The following is a 14,358-nucleotide window of genomic DNA, read 5'->3' as shown; positions in this document are numbered from 1 at the left end:
CTCAATCTTTTGTCTTGAATCCTCTAGAGAAACAGCCCTCCAGCAGCCAATGTGACCCTGAACATTGACCAAAAAACAAAAACAGGAACACCAAAACAGGAATTTATACCTAGTAGGCACTTAGATGCTTCATGAATTGAATTTTCACTTCATCTCTGGTTAAGAGAAAATGCACTTTCTCATTAAAATTTGATACAATTACTGTAATTGTGTTGTCCTAAAAGGAAGATTTAAAATGAAAGGCATGACATGTTTCCCCATTTGGCTTTACTATGCAATGTTCTACTTCAAATACTAAATTATTCCTTCTGGATACCACTGTACTCCTTTTGCATACCTACTTTGCTTATCCACCAATAATCCCAAACTCTAAACCCCCCTTCTAAAAATGTCTAATCTCTTTTTGGGAAGGATGACTACTGGGACAGCTAGATGGTGCAGTGAATAAAGCACTGGTCCTGGATTCAGGCATATCCTGAGTTCAAATCCAGCCTCATACAGTTAACACTTACTAGCTTTGTGACCCTGGGTAAGTCACTTAACCCCAATAGCCTCACCAAAAAAAAAAAAAAAAAAAAGGAAGGATGACTACTGACTTTACCATTTTCTAAATATAGTATGTTTCTGACAAATATAGTGAAAATTTCATTCAATATTCATTTAATATACTTCTATTACAGCTTCAATTCCACACTCATTTCATCTCAGTTTGATAAAAATCTATTTATCAAACTAAAGTCTTGGTAACAATTTCTGATTAGAACATAGATTTTTGATTTGATTTGATGAACTTACTTTCCAAGTTCCAGAATAGCAAAGGCTTTGACCTAAATCTAAAACAGGAAAATGATTTTTTACTCAAATGTTTACCTTCGCATTTACTTAACTACCTACCTATCTAATTCAAATAAGAAATGTAATTCATTCCTCTGTCTATCCCTTCTAATTCATTTCTCAAACCTTAGCCTTTTCAGAACAGTGGATATTTGAGTGGCATTTTTAATATATTGAACCAAAGTCAGGATTATTTTAAATCATTCAATTAAAATGTGAATACCTGATATGTGTCCATTTATTTCAACATTTCAAATAAAATTTTCAGATATAGAATCTAAGAGTTGAGAGGGACAATAAATACCAGTTAATCCTAGTGAAAATATGACATTTTCATTTTAACACTTATGGAAATTGCACAGAAGAAATTATACTTAATGTATGTGATGATGAGTCAAAGCCCCATATACACATGATGATTTATCATCATCAAACAATTCATATAATATATGTAGGCAAGCAATACCACAATATAGATAGATACTATGTGATTTGGCTTTTTAAACTTTTTTCATTTAAATACAGTCTGTCTGATATAGCTCAAGAGCTTATTTCATATTGCCAGGATATGGGGTAGAAAATAACATGCCAAATGCCTCTAAAAAATAATTGCCTGATGTATGTGTACTAATTGCTCACCTATTTTTTTAAGCTCTATCCATCTGGATAGCCAAAGTTATCAAGGGCTATATTTCCTACTAAGTTGCTACCCACAATTGTGATTCTGAGCATATTTGTAGGAGGAAACACAGGAGCTAAATGAATGCAGAAAAGTATGTTTTAACAAAATCTCCCTTTAACTGATATTATAATTCAAGTTCAGATTTCATTTGTTTAACTATAGATTTCAGCAAAGCATTTATTTCAAATCCTATTGATATTAGTAAATAAACATACCATGACATATATGCTCTAATGGAAAAAATACTCAGGAAAATATGTAGGATTACAAAATATTTTTATATCCCCAACATATTTTGCTATTTCCACATATTTAAACATATTAGTATTACTATTTTAAATATGGGATCAATTCCTTAAATTATATTTCAAAAAGAGAAAAAAGTGTATCCGGTGCATTAAATAGGATTATTGCTTTGATGAACAAACTGTATATTATAAATAAGAATAAATTTCAAAATAATTTTCTTATTCAATATTTGTCCAATTCCTCCAGTGTGCAAAGTATTATGATAGGTAGGTACTGGGGCAGATATGTTTCAATAAGATACAATCTCTGATGTGAAGGAATGTATTATCCAATAGTAATACATATGCAAATATAATTACAATACATATATGTATACAAGTATACACACATGTGATATATTATATGTGTAAATATATATGTGTATGTGTATACATGTGTATGTTTGTATTTATGTATGTATGTGTATATATACCCCTATGTATGTGATGTATGTAAGGGAATATAGGAGTTGATAGATGAAATAGGTATTAACAGATATAGATATAGATAGGTAGACAGATATAGTCTTAGATGGGGATTTTGAAGGAGATATAACACTTAGTAGAAAGTATAGTATATAATAAGTGTTTAAATAAATGTTGATTGATGTATAGAAATACATGCAGAAGTATTTATATAGGATATATAAGGTTATATAGTAATAGTCATAGATACAAATATAGATATATACATTTTGATAGATATAGAAATATATTAAACAAACATATAGATATATACATAGATATAAATGCAAATATGGACAGAGACTGAGACAAAGATGGAGACAGGGATAGAGATACATAGAGATGAGATAGAGGTGAAGTAGAGGTAGAGATAAACAAATTAAGATATAGACATAAATGATAGATACATCGATAGACTGACAGACACAGATAGATAGATAAGTACACTAAAGAGATGCAAAAAAAGATGTGATTTGCAAGCTCTGGAAATAGAAAAGTAATTATTGACCTAATCATCAAGATGGAGGAACAAGTGGCATAATATTTTCCAGAAAACTAATATTATGATTACATAACCTAAGAATAAAGGGGATATAACTTTCTTTAATAGCTAAATAACACTAAGGATTTTGATTTTAAAAGGTAGTTATAGCAAGGCCAATGCCTTTGAATTAATTTGTAGTTTAATCTCCTTCCCTTCCTACCCCTTTGCCCTGCATTAAACAGTATTATGCTATACAGGCAAAATCAAATACTACTGAACCATTTGAACCATTCTACAAAGGTATAGATTATTAAGGTATCCATGGAACAACATTCACTGCTCAGTCCGATATTCATCTGTCTTCTTCCTAAATCCCCAGGAACATGGGAATAGTCAGTCACTAAAACTTAAATTTGGGGTTTTATATTTTTATTTTTAAATAATGCTTGTTATTATTATCATGCTGTGAGGATAAGTAAATAACAGATGCATATCCATATAAAAAGGTAGGAAGTACAAATGTAAAAAGAAACATAACCAGGAAAAGAATAAGATTGCATGTTACATTGAACTTACATAACATAAGCATCCTTCTCTCTTTAATTTGGGGAGTTAGGTTTTATTTTTTGCTTGTTTTTTGAGGAGAAGAGGAGGAATCTGAACTCGTGATTTTATATTGACACATAAGAGCAATGCATCTAACTTGTGGAAGAGAACAAGGTGCTGTCTAGTTGGGAGTATCCTGGACTTAAAGTCAAAAGACGTAAGTTAGAATTTTGTTTCAGACACTTACCAAGAGTAGAATTTTGGTCAAGTCCCTAGACCATTCGGCCTCAGTTATGTCATCTCTAAAGTATGGATAAAATTAAGTAACTTTTTCAGTAAGGATTATATAAGACAATATTTTTAAAGTACATTGGAAAACTAAGTGCTATATAAGTTATGATGCTGTTGTTGGTGTTGATGATGATGATGGTGGTGATAAAAGTATTCCTAAAGAACCTAGATGGTGCCCATGGTCACACAACTAGAAATATGCCTTGAACCTTTATCTTTCTGATTTGATGACCTGACTCCTTTGCAGATTGTCAAAAGGCATTTATAACGTAGCTCTCAAAATCTCATAGGCTTCTGTATCGTATAGGATCTGGCACATAGTTACTTGATAAATGTTTATTGCATGAGTGAATGAATGAAAAAGAAGACAATGTAATATGTGCTTACTTTCTATGATACCACTATTCCACCCTAAATGCACTAATCCTATGTACTACATGAACTACAGAGCTGATAATTCTGTGTCTGTGTGTGTGTATATATGTGTGTGTGTAGTAATATGCATATATTACATAATTGTATATGCACATGTATACGTACATGTGTGTATATACTTATAACTATACATATATGGGTGTGTATCTCAGTCATCATAGATTGCTAGCCAACAAGTTGCAAATACTTTTCTTCCTTAGTATATATCATCTACTTCATGAATCAAGTTGGCACACTCAATAATAATGCCTATGTTGAGTTATGGGGTAACTTTCTACAATTTCTTTAGAGATAATTTATATAAAATAATTTATAAACCTTAAAATGATATATAAATGCTAGCTTTTCTTATTATTTATTGCCATCATAGTTGTCAACATCCTAATCACATAAAAATGTTTAAAGCTAATTTTTTCTAAAATGTACTGCCTCTCATACTCCACCATTTATTTTTCCATGTATTTACTATTGAAGCAAAAATTCAATAATGGTTATGTAATCTGAAAATTCAAGAGGATTTCAATGTTTATCAAAATTAGAATATTGTGATTAACCATTTGTGTTTCAATTATAGGAATTGTCCAAAGAGACAATTCTACAGCCTAAAGACTTTTCTAATATTTTACCTTTTTATTTAAACTAAAGACATCCTGAGATACCTAGTTTCTTCTTCCATCATGTGTGTGTGTGTGTGTGTATAATAAAAATAATAATAAAAGAAATATATACATATATTTCTTTTTATTGTTATTTCATGATCTTTCCTTTTCAGGGGATTGGCTTCTGAAACCATCACCACAAACCGTTTTATCACTACCTGATAAATAGATCATTATTTCCTTTTGATCATTGCCTTAATACTACCTATGCCTCAAATAATATACCTTCCACTATTCCTAGAAGTTTATGAACAGAATATTTTGTTTAATATTTATTCATTTGAATCTCTATGTAACCACACTCTCTGTCAGATGTATATTTAGATGCACATATAAACAATCACTTGCACATACATACATATATCAATATAAAATTTGTCTACACATACTCCTATGCCATGCTTTGCATAAACTCCATATAAAATTTGTTAGGTGTTGAAATAGCTTATTCCTGACATGCCTTCTAGTTTTCCTCTCCTCCTCCTATTTCTTGTCTTTCTCCTTTCTCTGTCTCTTTCCATCTCTCTTTCTCTCTGTTTCTCTCTCTGTCTTTCTCTATTTCTCTCTCATAATCTGTGATTCTATGAATGTAGTTCAACATACAAATAGCAATTTTTAAAATGATCATTCCTATGAATGAGTTAATGATGAACTCTAAGACCAACAACAATTGAACCAATTTCTCTTCAGAAATATATTATTAATAATATTATAATATAAAATAACAGTAAAAATTAAAACAAATATGTAGTAAACAAGTGATCAGTGAATGACAGAGATGCAAAGTACTTGGATGGTCAGCTCTCACATTTTGTAAATAAGGAAACTAAGATATTGAGAGGTGATTTGCTAAAGGGTAGTAGTTGGTGAAGGTAAGAATTTGGACTATTTTCTAGGTTTCTTCATGACCAAACATGTTTTAAAAAATACTTCTGTTAAAAAAAACAAAAAAAAGATTCAATGAAATAAATATATAGATAGATATTTACATTTAATCTATTTTAGCCAAACTAGTTTTTGGCACTGTTAATTATTTTTCATTATGTGTTTAAAGATTGGTCTGAGTTTAGATAATGTTTGAAAATTAGTCTTCTTTAAAATAAAGTGTATTATTATGAATATGTTCATATTCTAATAGAGACACAGACTAAATTATTTTCCCCTGTACTTTCCTTCTCCTCAAGAGTGTATAAATGCATAGTTGAGAATATGTTTTACTCATTCTTCAAGGTAAGGTAGTCAATGGTTTGGAAGAAAGGAAGATCTCGGGGAAAAAATGAGTTGATTTGGACACATTAAGTTTGGGATTCCTATGGATCTTTCAGTTTGAAATACCCAAAAGTAAGTGGGTAGTGTATGACTGACATACTAGAGAGAATATCGTAAGATATAGAAACCTGATTACCATTTTCATAGAAATGAAAATTGAATTTAAGGGAGTTTTTGAGTGAGATAGTAAAGAGGGAGAAGAGCAAAAGTCTCAAGACAGAGCCTAGAGGAACAAAACAGTTTGTAATAATTGAATTTAGTTAAGAGAGTAGGGCTCATAGTTGTGGCAATTTGCTTTAGAAGTAGGTAGGATCAAGGGTATTAGTAGAGGGGGTTTAACTTGACAAAGAGAAGGGTTGCCTTACCCGAGAAAAGGAATAAGAAAGAAAAAGTGAGGGAAATATTTAAATAAAGTAAGATGAGATCAGGGGTAAAGGGGGAGTTCTCAACACTGAAACACCTACTGTTGTTTGATGATATACCAATTGAAGTCCTCACATGAAGGTTAGAAGAAGGGCACTATGGGAAGTTTAAAGCAGGATAAAAATTTTTGGCATAGCTACCATTTTAAGTGGGATACTCCATTGATTACAGAGGTATAAAATGATTGCCTTGCTTCATTGAGGGTCCAGTTTGGATTATGTAACATAAATTTATAGTGAATCTCATCACCACAGTTCCACATTTTTCTCCAGCTTTGTTCAGCTGCACATAGTTAGAAGCAAAAGAGGTAGATGATGGGATTAATTCAATGTTGGCATTTGACAAAAAAATTATTGACAATAGGACTAAGAATGCACAGTTAAATGCAAAGGCTAGTGCATAGTTAAACATTTCTATCAAGGTATTTGGAATAGATAAGGGAGGATTGTGTATCCAGTGCAAGGGTGGTATCCTGAAAAAGTACTGGGCGGCAGAAGGATTGGAACTATGGTTAGTATGAAAGACAGGGTTAGAGGCCACAAAGGCTAGACAAGATGCAAAAAAGAAAAGATCATATTCAGATGAATGAATTTCTGAGCCCAGATAATTGTAGCCAGAATCTGATTTGGGTGACAAATTCAAATAGGATGAAGTTTAGTGGGGGGAAGGTTGGTGAGTAATGGCTATAAAGTCTGGAAGTAGTAATGGAGAACAAGAACTATTCTGACTCCTCTGTACTAATTAGTGAACTAATTGGTGTTAGTCCTAGTCTAAATGACTCAGTAGAATAAATGCATAATCAGTGCTCATGGTACAAAGTAAAACTGTGAATGAATATACAGTGAGCTTGTTCCAATTTGTATCAAAAACTAGTGACCAATCCAATTGACTATAGATAGAGAAAGTCTAGAATAGTAGAAGCAAAATACTTTTTACAAGAAGATGTGAATTCATCATCAGGACTGAATACTTATGGGTGGGGGAGGGAAATGGATGATCTGTCCATGTTTAAAGATAGAAGAAATTTGGCCAGCATGGTAATATTGCTGTTAAGGGAATCCATGGCAGAGAAATGTCAAATGATAATGATAGCTGATAGCATAATCACTGTGTGTATTTATCTGGAACATTATAATGGGGAAGAAAGATTAGAATTTTTTTTAGCCTCATAGAGGAAAACCAGAATAAATAGTAAATGATACAAAGAAGCAACTTTCATGTTGAAGTCAGGAAAGCTTTTTTAAAAAATTTAGATGCCTCAGAGCCTAGTAGGCTCTCTTTCACTGGAGGTCATTAGATAGACTGAGTGGCCACTTGTTGAGTATGTTTTAGAGTGAGAATATATATGTTAAGGTCTCCACTTTTGTTGGACTAGACCAAGTGCTATTCTAGTAAAATTTTGGCATCAATGATAAAATCCAGGAAAGCAGAACTAATAAAATGAGTAATAATCAGTGTCTTGGGCCCCACAATTTCATAAGCCCACTGAAATTGCCCCTGCCTAATCCTCTGGTCCTGAGCTGAATTGTAGAGGTTAAAGGAGAAAGGAACCACGCTCAGGTTAATAGGGGTATTTCTCACTCTAGCCAAAATTTCTCCTTCTGAACATAACTTGAGCACTAGTGTCTCTCTCTTCCTTAACTAACATATCAAGGACAGTCAATATGACTGACTCAAAAAGAAAGTGAAAGTCATTCCTTGGCAGACTTTTTTATTCTTTTTTTTTTTAAATTTAAGTGTCCATGATGTAAACTTGAATGGGTATATTGTCTATTCCACTTCTTTCTTTTGTTCAAAGGGGGAAAAAAAAACATGCTGTTTTATTACTAGTCATTACTTTCTATTTCTTCCTATATCTTTTATTGTCTTTAGAACTCTGATTCTCTCTGCCATAAGTTCCCAAAACATAGTCTCTTATAATACTTCTATGATTTTAAATCACCATAAGGTTGTTATTTTTATTTGACTACTGAAAATTAAACTAGAAGAAGAGATATGAAATGGGAATGCTTATAGATATGGAATTATTCATCATTATTTAATATATTCCTATTAGTAAAATTAATCATGTAAGAATTGAGAAGTATTACAGGTAGGTTTTTTTACCTTAATGAGATCATAGAAGACATTTCTTTTCATTCTTTTATTATACAAAAGAGAATGTTTGAAGCTCAGATGTTTAAAGTGACTTGCTCAAAATCACCTAAGGATAGAAGTGAGATTAGACCTCCAGTCTTCCACTTACCAATATTATACTCATTCTATTCCACAAAGATGCCTTGATTTTAACACCATTTTCATTAAAAACAAACACATTTTTAGGAACAGAGTTTCCTATGCTCAATCTATACACTCTCTAATCCCTTGTTACAAATACCTACTTCCTCTCTATTTTACTTTTTCTCACTGAAAAAGAAAAGCTCTCTAGCACTGATCGATACATTTACACTCTCCAAATTTTGAGTCAAATTCAATTAATTGAATGGGCATAGTTAGGTATCAATTATGTGAAAACCAGTCCCTTACGTCTTTGGTATAAAAAAAGAAAGAAATTAAAAAGAAAAACCAGCTTCTGCCCTTACATTCATCTAAAGCATGAGGATACAAATGATAAATATAATACAATAGTGACTGGTGACTGACAGGGATGATAGACAAAATGTTCTAGGAATATGTGAAGTAGAGAATACTTTTAGTGTTTTGGGAGGAATCAAAACTATATAGATGAGGATGTAAATGAGTCTTCTTACATCTTACTCTCCTCCATGTACTCTACCATGAAATGATACTGAACTACTTTAAGTTTGTCAAACAGGAAATTCCATGTCTCTTTTACATGCCTTTGTGTTGGTTGATCTCCATGGCCAGAATGCCTTGCCCCTTTACCTCTTCCCATAATTTCTCTAACTTCCTTCAAGGCTCAACTTAAAATACAACTCGAATCAATTCAATTTTCATAATAACAATGACTTCCTCCTTGAACCCTAGACTTTGTACTGAGTATGCCCCATATCAGCAATTGACCATTAGACTTCTGTATCTTAGTTTCATAGTCACCTTCAACTCAACATACCCCAAATAGAACTCATTATCTTTGATCTCCTCTAACTCACAAATTTACCCTTCATTGAAGTTTCCTTTTTGCTGTTGTGAGTTCCGCTTTCCTTCCACAATGCCAGCTTTGGAACTTCTATCCATTCTTCTCTTTTTCTTAGGCAGACAGTTTATTAAATATTTATTAAGTGATTACTTATCACTTAAGGAAACTGGATGGTGCAGTGGATAGAGCACTAGGCTTAATATGGGGAAGACTCATCTTCACAAATTCTAATATGGTTTAAACACTAGGTACATGGCCCTAGGCAAGTCATTTAACCCTATTTGCCTCAGTTACTCACCTGTGGAAAAAAAAATGATCTGGAGAAGGAAATTACAGACCACTCTAGTATCTTTGCAAAGAAAATCCTGAAAATAGGGTCATGAAGACTTAGACATGCTTGAAAAAGAACAAGTGACTACTTTGTAAGGGCAGCTGGGGGAACAGTGGATAGAGTGCTAGATTTGAAGTCAGGAAAGCATATCTTCCTGAATTCAAATCTGGTCTCAGATATTTACTTGTGCTGTGACCCTGGACAAGTCATTTAACCTGTTTTCTTCAGTTTCCTCCTCTGTAAAAAATAAAAAAATGAGTTGAAGGAGGAAATGGCAAACCACTCCATTATCTTTGAAAAGAAAACCCCAAATGGGGTCATGAATAGTTAGACACAGCTAAGAGACAATTGAACAACAACTGGGAATAATTACTGCTGGGAATATAAGGAAAGTCAAAAGACAATCCAGGGGCAGCTAGATGGCGCAGTGGTTAAAGCACCGGCCCTGGATTCAGGAGTACCTGAGTTCAAATCTGGCCTCAGACACTTGACACTTACTAGCTGTGTGACCGTGGGCAAGTCACTTAACCCCCATTGCCTAAAAAACAAAAAACAGAAAACAAAAAACAAAAAAAAGACAATCCAACAGTCCCTGCTTTCAAATAGCTCACAAACTAATGGGGGAGTTAGCATAAAAAATGTATAAACAAGATATATGCAGTATAAAATTGAGATAATTAACAAGGAGAAAGCACTAAAAGTCATATAAATTGTGGAGGAGGGGAAATAAGGAAGCTCTTTGCAAATGGCTTCTTTTTTTCAGTGAAAGATAAAAAGCATCTCAACTGAAAGGATGGAGATAAAGAAAAGTAATAGGGGATTGAGGAAAGATCAAAAGGTTTAGAAAAGTCACTGTGCTATGTGGGGTAGTGAGTCCATTAGGGATGTATAAAAGGATTACTTTGGCGACAACTAGGTGGCGCAGTAGAGCACTGGCCCTGGATTCAGGAGGAACTGAGTTCAAATCCGGCCTCAGACACTTGACACTTATTAGCTGTGTGACCCTAGGCAAGTCACTTAACCCCAATTGCCTCACAAAAAAAAAAAAAAAAGGATTACTTTGCTGCAGTTAGAGTCCTGTTGAGATTACATAATCTGAATCTGAATCTGTATTGGATCCAGACATGATTTCTCCAGCTTTGCTTGGTTGCACATAACTAGGAGTGGTAAGATTGAATGGTGGCAGTAATCTGGAACTGAGTTAGCAAAACAAGATAAGCAAGATGATAAAGGGGGCAAGTCATTCAAGAGAAAAGGAAAGTGTATAGATGAACTATTTTACTAAGGCATGGTGAAGGAAAGGGAGTGTAACCAATACAGAGGTAATGATCTTGAACAGAACTAATGGTTCAAGGACCTAAAGTTCATGGTTAAGATAAAGAATATGGTTTGAAAAATAGGAAAAATAGCATGTATAGAAAAATCAGTTAACCATCATAACTATAAATGTAAATGGAATTAACTCACTCATTAAATGGAAACAGATAGCAGAATGGATTACAAACCAAAATCCTACAATATGTTGTTTACAAGAAACACATATAAAGCAGAGACATATACACAGGGTAAATGTAAAGGATTGGAAGAAAATCTATTATGCTTTAGCTGAAGCAAAGAAAGAAGAGGTACACTAAAATAAGGTCAAAATGGGTACATGATTTACATATAAAGGATAATATCATAAGGAAATTAAGGGAGTATGAAATTGTCTATCTGTCAGATTTATGGACAGGGGAAGAATTTAGGACCAAAGAAGATACAGAGAAAAAAAATTAAATGTAAAATAGATAATTTTGTTTATATAAAATTAAAAAGCTTTTGCAAAACCAAACCTAATATAACCAAGATTACAAGGGAAGTAGAAAACTGAGAAAGAATTTTTGAAACAAATATCTCTGATAAAGTCCTTGCATCTCCAGTATATAAAGAACTGCATCAGATTTATAGAAATAAAAGTCATTCCCCAATTGAAAAATGGTCAAAGGATTTAAACAGGCAGTTTTCAGACAAAGAAATCAAAGCTATCAACAATCATATGAAAAAATGTTCTAGATCACTATTGATCAGAGAAATGCAAATTGAAACAACTCTAAGGTATTACCTCATACCTATCAGAGTGGCAAATCTAACAAAACTGGAAATTATTGATTGTTGGAGGGGATGTGGGAAAGTTGGGATGCTAATCCACTATTGGTGGAGTTGTGAAAAGATCCAACCATTCTGGAGAGCAATTTGGAACTATGCCCAAAGGGCTGTGGAATTGATCAAGCATACCCTTTGTTCCAGAAACAACATTACTAGGTTTATATACCAAAGACATCCCCAAAAAGAGAAAACAGAACTATTTGTACAAAGATATTTATAACAGCTATTTTTGTGGTGGCTAAGAATTGGAAATTAAAGAAATGCCCACAAACTGAGGTATGGTTAAACAAACTGTTGTATATGATGGTGATGGAATATTATTGTGCAATAGGAAATGGCAAGCAGGATGACTTTAGAAAAACTTGAAAAGACTTGTATGGAACGATGTATTGGGAGCAGAACCAAGAGAACCCTGTACACAGAGACAGCAATATTGTTTAATGAAGAACTGTGAATGTCTTGGTTATTCTCAGCAATACAATGATTCAAGACAATCTTCAAAGGTTATTGATGAAACATACTATCCACCTTCAAAGAAAGAACTGATATTGATGGAACAGAAGGAAGCATGCTATTTTTCACATTCTTACTTTTTTATGATTTTAGTTTGCTTGCAAAGAGTAACAAGTGTGATGATCCTTTACATGATATCATACATGTATGGTCCATATAAGATTTTTCGCTGCCTCAGAGAGGGTGGAGGGGAGGGATTATTCTCTAATACTATTCTACTGTATTATGGAAATGTTTGTTTCATTTAAATTCAGAATGAAGGAAATACTTTAAAAAAGATCATGGTTTGGGATTGCAGGACAGAATAAGAGGTGCAATGACAACACGGATCAGATATGGGCATTTCAGAGTTCATAAACATGAAAAAAGTGCAATTGTGGCTGAAGGAAAGATCAAGAGTATATTTATTTCTGTGTGTAGCTGAAGTAGGGTGGAGGAGTATGCAATGGGAAATGAGCACATTGAGGAACTAGGAGATAAGGTAGTTTGTGGGAGCATCAATATGTATGTTAAAGTCCCCTAGGATAAAGGCAGAATTTTAAGAGGAGAGAAATCCAGGCACTGAATTCATTGAGGAAAGAAAGGGAGTGTCCTAAAGGTGGTACTAAAACAAGTTTCAGAATTTTGATTGGGTGGTAGAAATTTACTGAATATAACTCAAAGGAGAGGTGACTAAGTGACTGAGGTAGAGAGAAAGAGAGAGACCCTAGAAGTGGCAATAGATAGCAAGGAATATTCTAACTTCCCATACTAGAGCAGTGAGTTGGGGAGTGGGGGGATATGTGAAAGTTTAACCAGTGTTTTAAAAGGTAATCAGAGAGGCTGTATCAACAAGAGGGAGCCAGGCCACAATAAGAGCCAGAAGAAGAAAGGAGTAGGAAAGTTAAAAAAAAATAAGATAAAATAAAGTTTATTTAGTAGGTATTCCTGACAGCATAGTGGAAGGGACACATAGCTTTAGAGTGAAAATTTGAGGGGGTCATGCAAGGTCAGGAGAAATGAGTATAAAGGAGTGGGCATTTGGTGATAGAAAATAGGGTTTATATAATGACAACTGAGTATTCGGGATCAATGTGGTGAAGTTATGACAGTGGCACTTTGTTAATAATTGTCCAATGAGTACAGAAAGGTTATTGACAACACTAGGTGTTCAGGCTTAGAGTAGTATCATCTCAGAGGGTTAGGAAGCTCAGGCGACAGGACTAGTCAAGGGAGCTGATGGAATAGCTATTTTCCTCCCAACTATACAGGCAGGGCATGCCAACACCAAGGCAGAAGGAGCAAGCAGGATTGGAATCCTTATGCTGGCAGAAATAGTGCCCTATAGGTAGGAATGATTCCCTCAAAGCAGGAAGATGGCAACCCAGGGGATTGGCATGTGATGCAACATATCTTTCTGATACCCTACAGAGAGGAAGAGTGCTTTGCAAGAGAGAAAAGGCCAGCACAGGAGACATCGAGACATTAATCAGTCTCTCACATTTGTGTCCTCACAACTCACATGATGCCAACTTTAGTTTAGGCCATCATCATCTCTTGTCAAGAGTATTAGAATAGTCCCCTAACCAAATTTTTTTTTACTTCTAATTTTTCCAATCGATCAGTAAGTAACTAGCAAAAAAATCTTCCTAAAGTCAGACCATAACGCTCCCTTGAACAAGAATTTTTTTATGGCCCCTTAGTGCCTATAAGGTAAAATATAAACTTCCCTGCTTATAATTGAAAACCCTTCCCAATGTGGTACCAGGCTATCTTTCCAGAGTTATACCTTCTTACTTCCCTTCATGTTCTCCATATTCCAGTCCTAATTGTTCATAACAACTCTGGGAAGAACTTGCTATTATTATAAATATTTTGCAGTTGAGAAAACTGAGGCAGATTTTTACCAACTTGC

The sequence above is a fragment of the Dromiciops gliroides genome, chromosome 1, assembly GCF_019393635.1.
Source record: "Dromiciops gliroides isolate mDroGli1 chromosome 1, mDroGli1.pri, whole genome shotgun sequence".
NCBI classification, from domain to species: domain Eukaryota; kingdom Metazoa; phylum Chordata; class Mammalia; order Microbiotheria; family Microbiotheriidae; genus Dromiciops; species Dromiciops gliroides.
This window is presented reverse-complemented; position numbering follows the sequence as displayed.